The sequence below is a fragment of the Silene latifolia genome, chromosome 1 (assembly GCF_048544455.1).
Source record: "Silene latifolia isolate original U9 population chromosome 1, ASM4854445v1, whole genome shotgun sequence".
Classification (NCBI taxonomy): Eukaryota; Viridiplantae; Streptophyta; class Magnoliopsida; order Caryophyllales; family Caryophyllaceae; genus Silene; species Silene latifolia.
Genome location: NC_133526.1, coordinates 70,609,679 through 70,620,895, shown reverse-complemented (window position 1 = coordinate 70,620,895; position 11,217 = coordinate 70,609,679). Strand labels below are relative to the sequence as shown.

Here is an 11,217-nt window from a genome sequence, read left to right as displayed (position 1 = left end):
TTCAAATTTTTATGATTTATTGGGAATTATTTCATAATTGTTATGATTAAAAGAAGTTTAAATAAGCAATAATACAAAACCAAGTTGAATTATTGTCAAAAATTGAGTAAAGACTAATTTTCGAGTCCTAAGAGAGTTAGGGTAATTAACTTGAGCTTAAATTTCATTTAAGTATTGATTTGGGATTTTAATAAGTTATTATCACGCATTTCCATAAAACCGGATTATATACGATATAAGATTTAAGTAGGGCGATTTGGCACATTAATTTGGCATGTTAGACACATATTATAATGCTGCAATTTTATTGATGAATGTCATATTTTATTTATATAATTTTGAGTTATGCAATTTTATCTTAGTATGGCCTTAGTTTTAATCGGTATTACCAGTAATGTAAGGAAATACCGATTCGGTTGTAATTTGAATGTGATCTCGTATCACTTTTATTTTTACTAGATTCTTTTCACAAATGTATAATAGAAATGCTATGTAATTTTATTATTATTTGTAATTCCAGAGTTCCTTCAAGACGGTGCCAATCGGAAAGGCGTTCCGATCAAGACGGAGTTCTTGGGAAGCGTGCCACTTGAAGTTCAAGGGACCAAAGGAGTTGGTTTCCAAATTTTTAAATAGAATATTAAATTTTCTATTTTAGGAAGACCATACTAGGAAATTTATTTATTTATTGCTTTGCATTATTCTTTATATGTTACATACATTGCCAAATCGCCATTAACATCACGTGCATTTTTATATATATATATATCGTCTTTTAGACCGTGTCGATTATAATTATCGTTAGTTCACTTATATAGTTCACATAAAAGTTATAGATAATAAATCGACAAGACCTGTCACATATTTAAAATGGAGATTAGCCTTTCCAAATAGTAGGACCCATGAATCCCTTTGATATTTTGGATAGATTCGGTTTCCCGAGGTACTTTCATTTTTCATTGGGTAAGTGGGGTAATAAAACGTTATTACACGCGAAATTTGGTTGGACTCAACGGGATATAAAGACTAGTCTTATGTTCCGGGGCTAGAGATGAAATTTATGAAATTCATTGGCCGAGAGTTCTAAGGTAGAATCAATTAAAGAGTTAATTTACCAAATTTATGCAAGTATGGGATATATCGGTTTCCCGTGCCCATGTTTGTGTAAAGATGGATGTTGGAATCATTTATATAATTGGGTGGAGGTCATTATATAAATGCTAAAACATGCTAAAATGTTTTCATATATTAACGATGAATGTTTCTTTTCCCACTATTTCGTTGTTTTATGTTGTTCTTTATCATTTCTCCTATTAATATACGATATCAATTCGATTGTAACACGAGTCTCCATTAAACCACTATAGCCAAAGACAAATAGAATCTCTTTCTAAAATCCTCAAATGAACCGTTTAAATAGGGCATGAACTAGTTCCATAGGAATCGTTCTATTCTATAGAACTCCATAGGAGTTGTCCTATGTCATATAAGATTAGCATCTTAAATTCCTAACATGCCTATGCATGATTTCTTTTGAAAATGTGTGAATAGAAGTAATGATTAGTCAAAATATGTTTTGATAATATCTTCTATGCATCCACGGTTCAAAAGTCTTATTGCTCAAACTAAACACTTGTCATCAAGCACTTAAGTTATTAAGAATATGACAATGTTAAATTGGTAAATTGATTTGCTGGAAATTTTGATTAACCAAATACCATAATAGAGTTAACCCTTGTGAAGGATTAACTAAGAATTTATATGAAGATAAGTCTTCATCAAGTAGAAATTCTTGGAGTCAGTAGGAGCAATAAGAAGTAAGTACCTATCTTAATCGTTAAGGATAGAACTAGGTTCGAAAGAGAAGGTGTTAGACACTAAAATAAGATACAAACCCCAAATAAGTAAAGATCTAGGAAGTTGGTCGTGTGACTCCAACATATTCCTTTCTGAATATCTATGACATTGACATTGCATTCTTGCCAATTACCACATCATGAGTATTTGATACAAATTTGTTGATTTTGTCATGATATTTGGCATTATCGTATGACGACTATCAAAAATAAGTTCAGAAATTTGCATGAATGGAACTAGGTTAGTTGCCATTTCATCCATGAACATATGAATGTTGTAAAGTACTCATTTTAGTTTTGTATTTAGAAATGTACCTCAATAATTGTTATGATGTACAATATGTCTAAATAAGAATATAATTCAAGTTTTTGTATAAAACGCAAAGGGTTTCACTATTATGCGATTAAAACAAGCATTGTGCCCTTACATACCACGATTAAATTTATGGTGAGACCATACAAATCAAGATAATTATATTCAAACTAAAAATAAATGTCATATGTACAAGACCCAAGTTCGTGACCCCAATCATTTCTCAATTCTCGATTGAAAATCACATTTAGAAACTAGTTTTGACTAGTCTCCCAAACCATTTGATTGGGAATCATTTGGTGTGTACGAATCTTGTATTCAAAGCAAGTTAATTCATGACTTTTTTCTGGAAAAGGATTTTGAATAGAGCAAGATATTCGCCTTATTTACACTTTGAAGTGTATGGTCGAATACAATTTCAATCAGACAAGGTTATTACTTCTTCATCTCTTTTTACCAACGAACTAGGTAGATACTTGGTATACACTTAATGAGGTAAGAAGAGAAATCCTTTGAATAAGTTCAATGAATTTTTAAAAGTATCAAAACCTACAGATTATAAAACCAAAGTATTAGTACTTTGTTAAAATGGGGAACAATAAAGTGATGACTTTTATTTGCACCAACAGAGTGTGATATGGTATCATAAGTTCACTTTCATTACAATATGATTGAATCTTTACATTGTAGTTGGAGGTAGTTTCTGTTATAAAATTTGTCTGGCATTTAAATTTTCCACTAATATAAAACATGATTAAAGCAATCATCTACTTTTCATATGAGATATGGTTAGGCATGGTACCTAAATTGTAGCTTTTTTCGATAGCAAACATTTGCTCTTTCTTCCTACATGATCACGAGAACAAAGGGTTTGTGGCTCGTGATGGTGTCTTTTAAAGAAAAGAGGATTATTTCTTAAAGACAAAGTGGGAGAAAATGTTCAAGAGCCATAAACTGAGAACAAGACGTAAGAAGATGTTCCTTCTTGGTCAAAATCAGTAATTATTTCTTCGAAACCAAAGTTGACAGGAGTCATGTTAGCTTTTGAAAGTAACAGTCGTGCAACTTATTAAGATGCTTTATCTACTCTCAACTCCACAAGAGTCCGAAATAAGCATAAACATGAAAATGTTTATTAAGCTTGGGTGATTGGTGGCAAAGGGTTTTGCATGCAACAACAACGCTTCATTGTATTCGGATATGATTTGATATAGTTGGATTTTAAAATCATCTTGAGTGAGTGTTGTAACTCGCAACTATCCTAATGTAGGATACGAACTTAAGAAGTAATCTTAAGTAGAAGTCAAGGAGTTGAATGGTATGTTTCAGTCATGTTATAAACCTTTCTCGATTTGTCGAGTTGTTTTGTTTATACATGAAGTTTAGTGGGAGTAGGGTGGTATTATTAGTCTTATATGTGAATGACATATTGATCACTGTGAGTGATAAAAGACATAAGGGAAGAATAATACATCTCTAAGATATCCAGTTCGACGGATATTAGAATAAAGTTAATATTCTTATGTTAATGAGAATCTTGACAAGTTTAAAGGTGTTGAACATGTAGAAATTGAATCCACATGTCCCGCTACGAGATTAATTCATTACGCTAAGATGTATTACCATTCTTAAACCTCGTGTAATTGGAGTATGAAGAGATGTTACAAATCGAATATTTGAGAGAAGTCTCTATATAGCCACATAGTTCATTAGTTAGTACTCAGGAAGTACTAAAGATATGAAGCTAAGCATTTAGAAATGAGATTGATTTTATGTGCAAGGAGTTACACAAAAGCCATATTCTAAACACATAAGGATGGTTTGAGAACCATCTTGGCTATATTTTTTAAGGAGGATATCTGCTAAAAACGTCCTAGGCAGTTGAACAATGAGATATGCACAACGGAAATTGAGTACACGTGCAATAATGAGATATGCAAGAAGGAAGGGATGATATTAGGATTCGGTTTTGTGAATTGGAGGAACTATGGTAGTTCATTCCAATAACCGAAGATCCTAATCCTAATCACTGTGTGGACAGTGTGAGCTATTCTAAGACCAGATAGCCTATGTCTAGATTGGATCTAGACACATATACTCAAAAAGTCTTATAATAAAGATTATACATAACAAAGGGAAATAGTATATAGTAAGGTTAGTAAAGTGCAAAGTATTGCTAAGACTTACTAATCAAGGCGTTCTCATAGACATAGCATGATGTGTCATGCCATTTCAATTGAATTGAGATGATCCACTATATACAAGATTAAAAATGAATCATATATTATGTAGTAATAGATATTGTATCAATTTTACATATGTGATAATGCACTCATCGTTTGAGTTTTATTCAAAACTCTTTTCTTTAATGCTTTGTTTTTCCCAATAGGTTGTAGAGACAATGTTGAACCCTATTAAGGTGAACTGGATTAACATAGCATTCGTCGCTAGTCACTTATATGAGGTGACGTCTCCTAGTGACTAGAGTGTGAGTCGATTGATGGCAAGTTCAAGTGCCATAAAGTCATAAGAGATGACTAGTCGATCACATAGGCAGACTGTATGGGACACTCTGTCGGGCAATGACCGCTTATCGATTTCTGGCAATTTTATATAGCCTGGTCGTGGCAAGAGCTACTATAGTATTCTTTTGAGTCGATTCTTTGACTAGAGATTGTTCGCCCAAGTCGGCACAGTTTTTGATTGACTTTGATTTTTGCCCCAAGCCATTCTGTCAAAAGGGGTGAGTGTGCATCTTTTGGGTCATGATGAACTATGGGTGTATGAAGGGAATAGTGCGATAGGAATTGTCCACCCCTTGTCGGGGTTATTTGAAATCTCAAGGCCACTCGAGGAGTAGTGAACTGAAAATGCGTGGCCACGCTCGGAATATATCTACGGTAGATAATTCCGGTCAGACAGTTACTCTCCAGATCAAGGAAACCACTCTAGATATGATCAAATGCAAGTATGACCTGTAAGACACCTTGCATTGAGTGGAAGATGTTGTAATAGGACAAGAGAATTGGTGACGCACACTTGTCTCGGACAAGTGGGAGATTGTTGGAGTATGTGTCCTCAACAATGGTGCGATCACATTATTGAAACTCATGATAAGAATACGTAAGGGATGTTTCAATATATATATATAGTCAACTAATCAACATTAATCAGTAATGATTGGATAACTAGAGTTTGACATTACTGTCGTTTGACGGTGGTGGTCAGTTGATCCCTTAAGGTCACACCTAAAGGACGATTCCCTCAATTGTAAAGATAATTAATTGTATATTGATACAGGTTAATTAATTCCTTAAATTAAACAAATTTTATTTATAAGAGAGAGTTTTATATCTTATTGTAATTTGATTAAATAAGATTCAATTTAGTAATTAATATGTTATATTACTAAAATTGATTAATGTTTATGAAACATTTGAAATAAGAATTGTTAGTTAGTTATAATTACAAAATATTGTAGATTATATTGACTCAATTCAAAATGACCCATTTTACATATATGTAATTGTGAATTACCATTTAATTTGTTATTTTTAATTTATTTGATAAAGTAATGATATTTAATTTGTTAAATATGCATTAATATGACTCATGACATGTTATGTGTAACATGTCATGTGTGACAAATGACAAAAGACATTTTGTAAAATGGAATCCATTTTATAATGGGTGGACCGAAATTTTGGGTGTTTTAGGGGTTTTTGTCTTATCTTTGCATAAGATGCTCTAAATATTATAATGACACCTACTACTAGCCCTTACACACATAACTTTTCTTGTGAAGAACAAAAGGCAAAATTGGGAAGAAAAATTTGACTCCCCTATATGTGTAAAACCGGTTGCCCCACACCATACTAACTAGAGAATTGTTCTCATTTTGAGTAGATGAATTCTTATGCTCAAAACCTCTCTTTTCTCTAAACAAAATAGTTTTATGCATCATAATTTGTTCATAGATCTAATATAAAATATTACTAAATGTGTAGTAATTTTATTAGATTAAAATTTAAGGTTCACTATTAATATTATCTAGTTAATAAGATTAACAATATTGAGGGATAGTGTTGGTGCAACTAAGAGGAGGTATTCCATAATGAATACTTGAAGGTTTTGGAGGATCACTCAATATCTTATTTAGCTCAAGATCTAAATTTGGAAGGAGTCCAAATCTAGTGCCCTAAATACGTCACAAATATATATAAGAAAATCATTTTCTCCTTATTTTTTTATTAAAACATCTTGCATGCAACTAGATCCATATGAGTATAAATTATGACTAATTTATAAAATCTATTAAATAAGTTTAATAGGGGTTTAAGAAACTTTCAAGGCCTTGTTCGAGTTTCCCCGTTTAGGACAAAGACACAAGTGTCCTACTTCTCCCCAGCGGAGTCACCAATCTATGGACATAGGTCACCTAAACGCCAACCTGTGGACATGCAGTTGTCTGAATGCCACGTTCGGGGACGTAGAAATGCTTTCGACCAGATCGCATTAGATCGGTCAGTTTCGTCTCGATAAAGGTCTCGAAAACAATGTACAAATGTTCGGAGTCGCTACCACACAATTATGGGGTGCATGGAAACCGTTCAAAATCCACGTTATACCTCGTTCAAACGAAGCACAAAGCAGTGCTAGTCATAGGTACTAAAGATAAGGAGTCGTCCCTCTTTTAACATCATATCGCTAAAATGACTCTCGTGTACCCTGGATAAGGCCGTCCACTATACAAAGGTTCCGAGTAAGAGTGAGGGTACGTATTGGGAAGCCCTTTAATTGGACACCCAATCTCACCCGCAAAAGCAGCCTTTACTAATCGATCTTGGTTGGTTAAGTGCAAAAGTTGATAAAACAGGTTAGAAGCATGAATGAGATTCCACAAGTTTAAACCTAACATCTGAAATTTGCTATGTCGGTTGTTTATCCAAGTATCAAGTAATGGATGTCGAGTTAGATTTAAGAAATGATTTGCGTGAAAAGACAGAAAATAAATATGCATTTACCAAGTTAGGTTTACGGTGCTTAACATGGTCCATTTGTCTAAAAAGGGTGTGTTTAAAAAAATGTAAAATGTAAAATATAAACTCGTCAATCTGATCCGTCACGTTATCGGGTTAACCGACATCAAGATCGTCTTAGACAAGTGCTGAAAATGAGGCAGAAACAGTGCCAGACAGCCTTTGAGGCGAGCCTATGGGCAGCCTAAGTGAACCTTTTGGGTCTCCAAAAGGTTGTTAACCGTTTAAAAGGTTGTTAAAACCACTTTTGTGGAAAAGGTCGTTAACACCGTGTTTAAATCCAAGTATAAAATATGACTCAGAGTATTCATCATTATGTTGATGATATTTATTGCCGGGTTTGAATTTGCAAGTTTGACATGAATAGTTTTGTAAATAAACGTGTAAAATGTATTTTCTCAACCGTTTTATCTCCTAACTCGAATTAAATCGACATGGCACATATGTTAGCCAAGGGTGACATGTAATATGGTCAAGACAAAGGGGATAACGGTACCAAACAATGTGTATGGCTCGTGTTTACAATCGATAGGTAGAAAACACGTGTTGGTTTTTTACCCTAGAAGCTGAGGTCTAGAATTTTAAGGGAGAAAGAAGGGGCGGACTCTTGCGTAACGATTATGAGGTGTGCTTGAGGGGTATTTATAGAGGAATGTGTGGTTTGGTGCATTTTGGGCGACATGGCTATGCTGGCCACCCAAAGAGGAGCGAGCATGTGGGTGATACAAGGGCTGTGTTGGTCTTTTCGCAAATTTGGAATTTGTATTTTGTTCTATCCTAAGTTTTGTTAGGATGTGTTTTGTACTTGAGCACCAAGTATACCGTGTATACTTAGTATGTGGGTGTTATGTGGGGTGGGTTTGTTGTGTTTGACTCGTTGTTGGAGTCGGGATTTGAATTTTGAGTCGGTTTGTGGTCTGGTGTTGGTTTTGACTCTAGTTAGTGTCATTGCGACCCCGTCATTGTGCATAAAACACTCCAGATATTTTTTAAATGTATTAAAAAAAATTTCATTTTCGAAACCATTTTCTGAGCTCTCCGACACATAGTTATACAAACTATCGATCAAACGTAGCGATTTTTGAAACACGTTGTAGTCCGATAAACATCGGGTGTTTGTTGGGGATTCCATAGATACCGGGTATCTACAAGATGATGTGCAAGTCGTCACTGGTACTTTTCTTGTTAATCATAAACCGACTTTTGTTTTGTTTGATTGAGGGGCAACCCATTCGTTTTTGTCTAGAGGTCATGCTTTAACCATGGGTTTTTTTTTTGGGGGGGGGGGGGGGGGGTATGAGTTGGTAAAAGATAATGTTTTTATACGATCAGGGGAGTCAATGTCATGTCATAAGTTGTATAATGAGGTGTCTATGGTAGTCGGGCAAGTGGACTTACCAGTTAATTTACTCGAGTTTCGGATGGATGGGTTTTAAGTCATAATCGGGATGGATTGGTTAGGTAAGTATGAGGCCAAGATAGATTGTCGTCAAAAGAAGGTGTCCCTAAAAGGTCCTAAGGGTATTAGAGTGTCTTACCGGGGGTTTGTTGTAAATTCCAAGGTAAAGATGATTGCAGCTATGACTTTAAAGTCATGTTTGAGGAAGGGGTGTCCTATGATCCTTTGCCATGTTAGGGATACTCGGGTGGAGAAGCCGTCATCAGCTGAGGTACACGTGGTGAGTGAGTTGGACGATGATGTCTTTCAGAAGGAGATACCAGGGTTACCTCCTAAGATGGACATTGATTTCAGTGTTGAGCTTAAACCAGGTACGAGACCTATATCTAAGGCTCCGTACCGTATGGGACAAAAAGAGCTAGAGGATTTGAAGAAACAGCTGAATGAGTTGTTGGATAAGGGATACATTCGACCTAGTGTATCGCTTTGGGGTGCGCCATTTCTATTCGTGAAAAAGAAGGACGGTAGTTTGAGGTTGTGCATCGACTACAGAGAGTAAAACCATGTTACCGTGAAGAACATGTATCCTTTGCCGAGGATTGATGATATTTTTGACCATTTGAGTGGAGCCGCGTTATTTTCAAAGATTGACCTGAGATATGTTTATCACTAGTTTAGGATTGCGGATGAAGATATTCCTAAGACAACTTTTCTGTAATACTACGATTTTATGTGCTGTTGGGTACTCTATCGAGTAAGGCTTATTCTGTCGATAAGTGAGTTTTTCGTACGAAACAGTGTTATTTCTGACGGGTACTCGATCAAGTAGGGGCCACTCGATCGAGTACCACACTTACTCTATCGAGTGCCTCGGGTTTTACGGGTTATTTGCCGGGTTTTGATAGCAACGTGAGAATGATATAAAAACACTTTTCGTCAGTTTATTTTTACTTTTTACCCTATTCTAAGTTTCACAAAAGAGAAAACAAAGTTACGTAGCTCTTCTCTCTCACATTGCTATCAAATCCAAAGGCTTGAGCCGTCGAAATCCAGAGTTCTCTACGCCATTGAGACCGTCGTATTGTGGGTAAGATCCTAGTATAGTTTTTGTATTGATTCGTTGATTTTGGTTTAAACCCTAATAGGGTGATTTGCGGGTTTTGGGAGTATTTTGGTATTAGTTGGTGATTGTATGATTGTATGATTTATAGGAGGTGATTTCGTAGAGGAACGTTTCTGATTCGCTGTTGTGATGATTGTGGTTATTGCATTTCCAGGTAGGGTTTCCTACTCAGTTACTGTTTATATGATCATGAGTTAATTGTTGGTTGTTGATTGTTGGTTAATAGCATTTGTCTATATCGTATTAGAATTGGTAATTCTTGATGTAACACCCCCATACTCCAAGTGCCTTACCAGGACCACTTAAGGCATGGAAATGCTACCATCTCGGTTACCCGAGGCAATGATTATCATAAGACAATAAAGAAACATATTTAAATAATAATTAACGTTTAAAGTGATTACATGCCAAAAACCAAAACTGATAAAAGGAAATACAAGTTCTCAAAACTATCTACTATCGAAATACTATCAAGCGTCAGACACAGCGGAAGACTTCTAAACTGCAACGTGGTGACTCATCCCAGCTATCCCATACGCATCGTCTCATACCTGCTCAATAACTGCTCACCACCCCCGAATGGATCACCACAGTTTTTAAAACATTTAACGGGGTCAGTACTAATCACACAATTCAATATATCAACAATAAGATCAACAGACAGCTGAACTGTCACACACACACACACACACACACACACACACACACCACCAACTCCCATCATCTCAATATCGACCGTCCCTTTGGACCGACCACGCCGATGGGGGACCGCAGCCGTTCCCACCTAAGCCCCGCTCATCATACCGAGCGATAACCCTGACCCATTAATGTGCACATCCCCTTTCGTGGCGGGTTCCACGAAGGGCGAAACTAGGGCGTGAGATCACTCCCGCAAGTGACCCCACTCAGCCGAGAACGCATCTCGAGAACCATCACAAACACAACCACAATCACAATCACAATTACAATTACAATCATCATATCAATCAACTAACTACAACACATCACCGATATCCCATTATGGGACTAATACTGAGTAGGAAATCCTACCTGGAAAGCACAACACGCAGACGGTATCTACAGCTGTATCAAAACGGCTCCTCTACGAATTCTCCTCCTACCATACAACACATAGATGCTACCATTCAAATACTACTCATAAAAACCCCCAATTCCTAAATTAGGGTTTCATCAATCTTAACAAAACATTATAGAAATTATATTAAAAGTTTACCCTTGACGCAAGGAATCCAACGACACAAACTACGATGCAAACCGACCGTCTGAACTCCGGGAATTGTCAAGAACGCGATTAGGAAGAAGACAAGTTGCTTTCTCTCTTAAACAGGTTTTAGGTTTTGTAAAAAGTGATTTAGAACAAAGACGAATTGGTTTAAATACCTTAATCGCGTAATTAACAAAACCCGAGAAAACTCCCCCGTAAAACCGGACACTCGATCGAGTACCCAAGGTACTCGATCGAGTAC

The 11,217-nt window shown here is 35.9% G+C and overlaps 1 long non-coding RNA gene across 1 annotated transcript; it reads right to left on the bottom strand.

The window, feature by feature from the left end:
• Positions 1 to 10,084: 10,084 nt before the first annotated feature.
• Positions 10,085 to 10,817, bottom strand: LOC141592130 (uncharacterized). Its single transcript, XR_012521073.1, has 2 exons — positions 10,781 to 10,817; positions 10,085 to 10,292 (listed from the first exon to the last, which is right to left on the bottom strand). It is a non-coding gene; the product is annotated as an uncharacterized LOC141592130 (long non-coding RNA).
• Between the last annotated feature and the right edge of the window lie 400 nt (positions 10,818 to 11,217).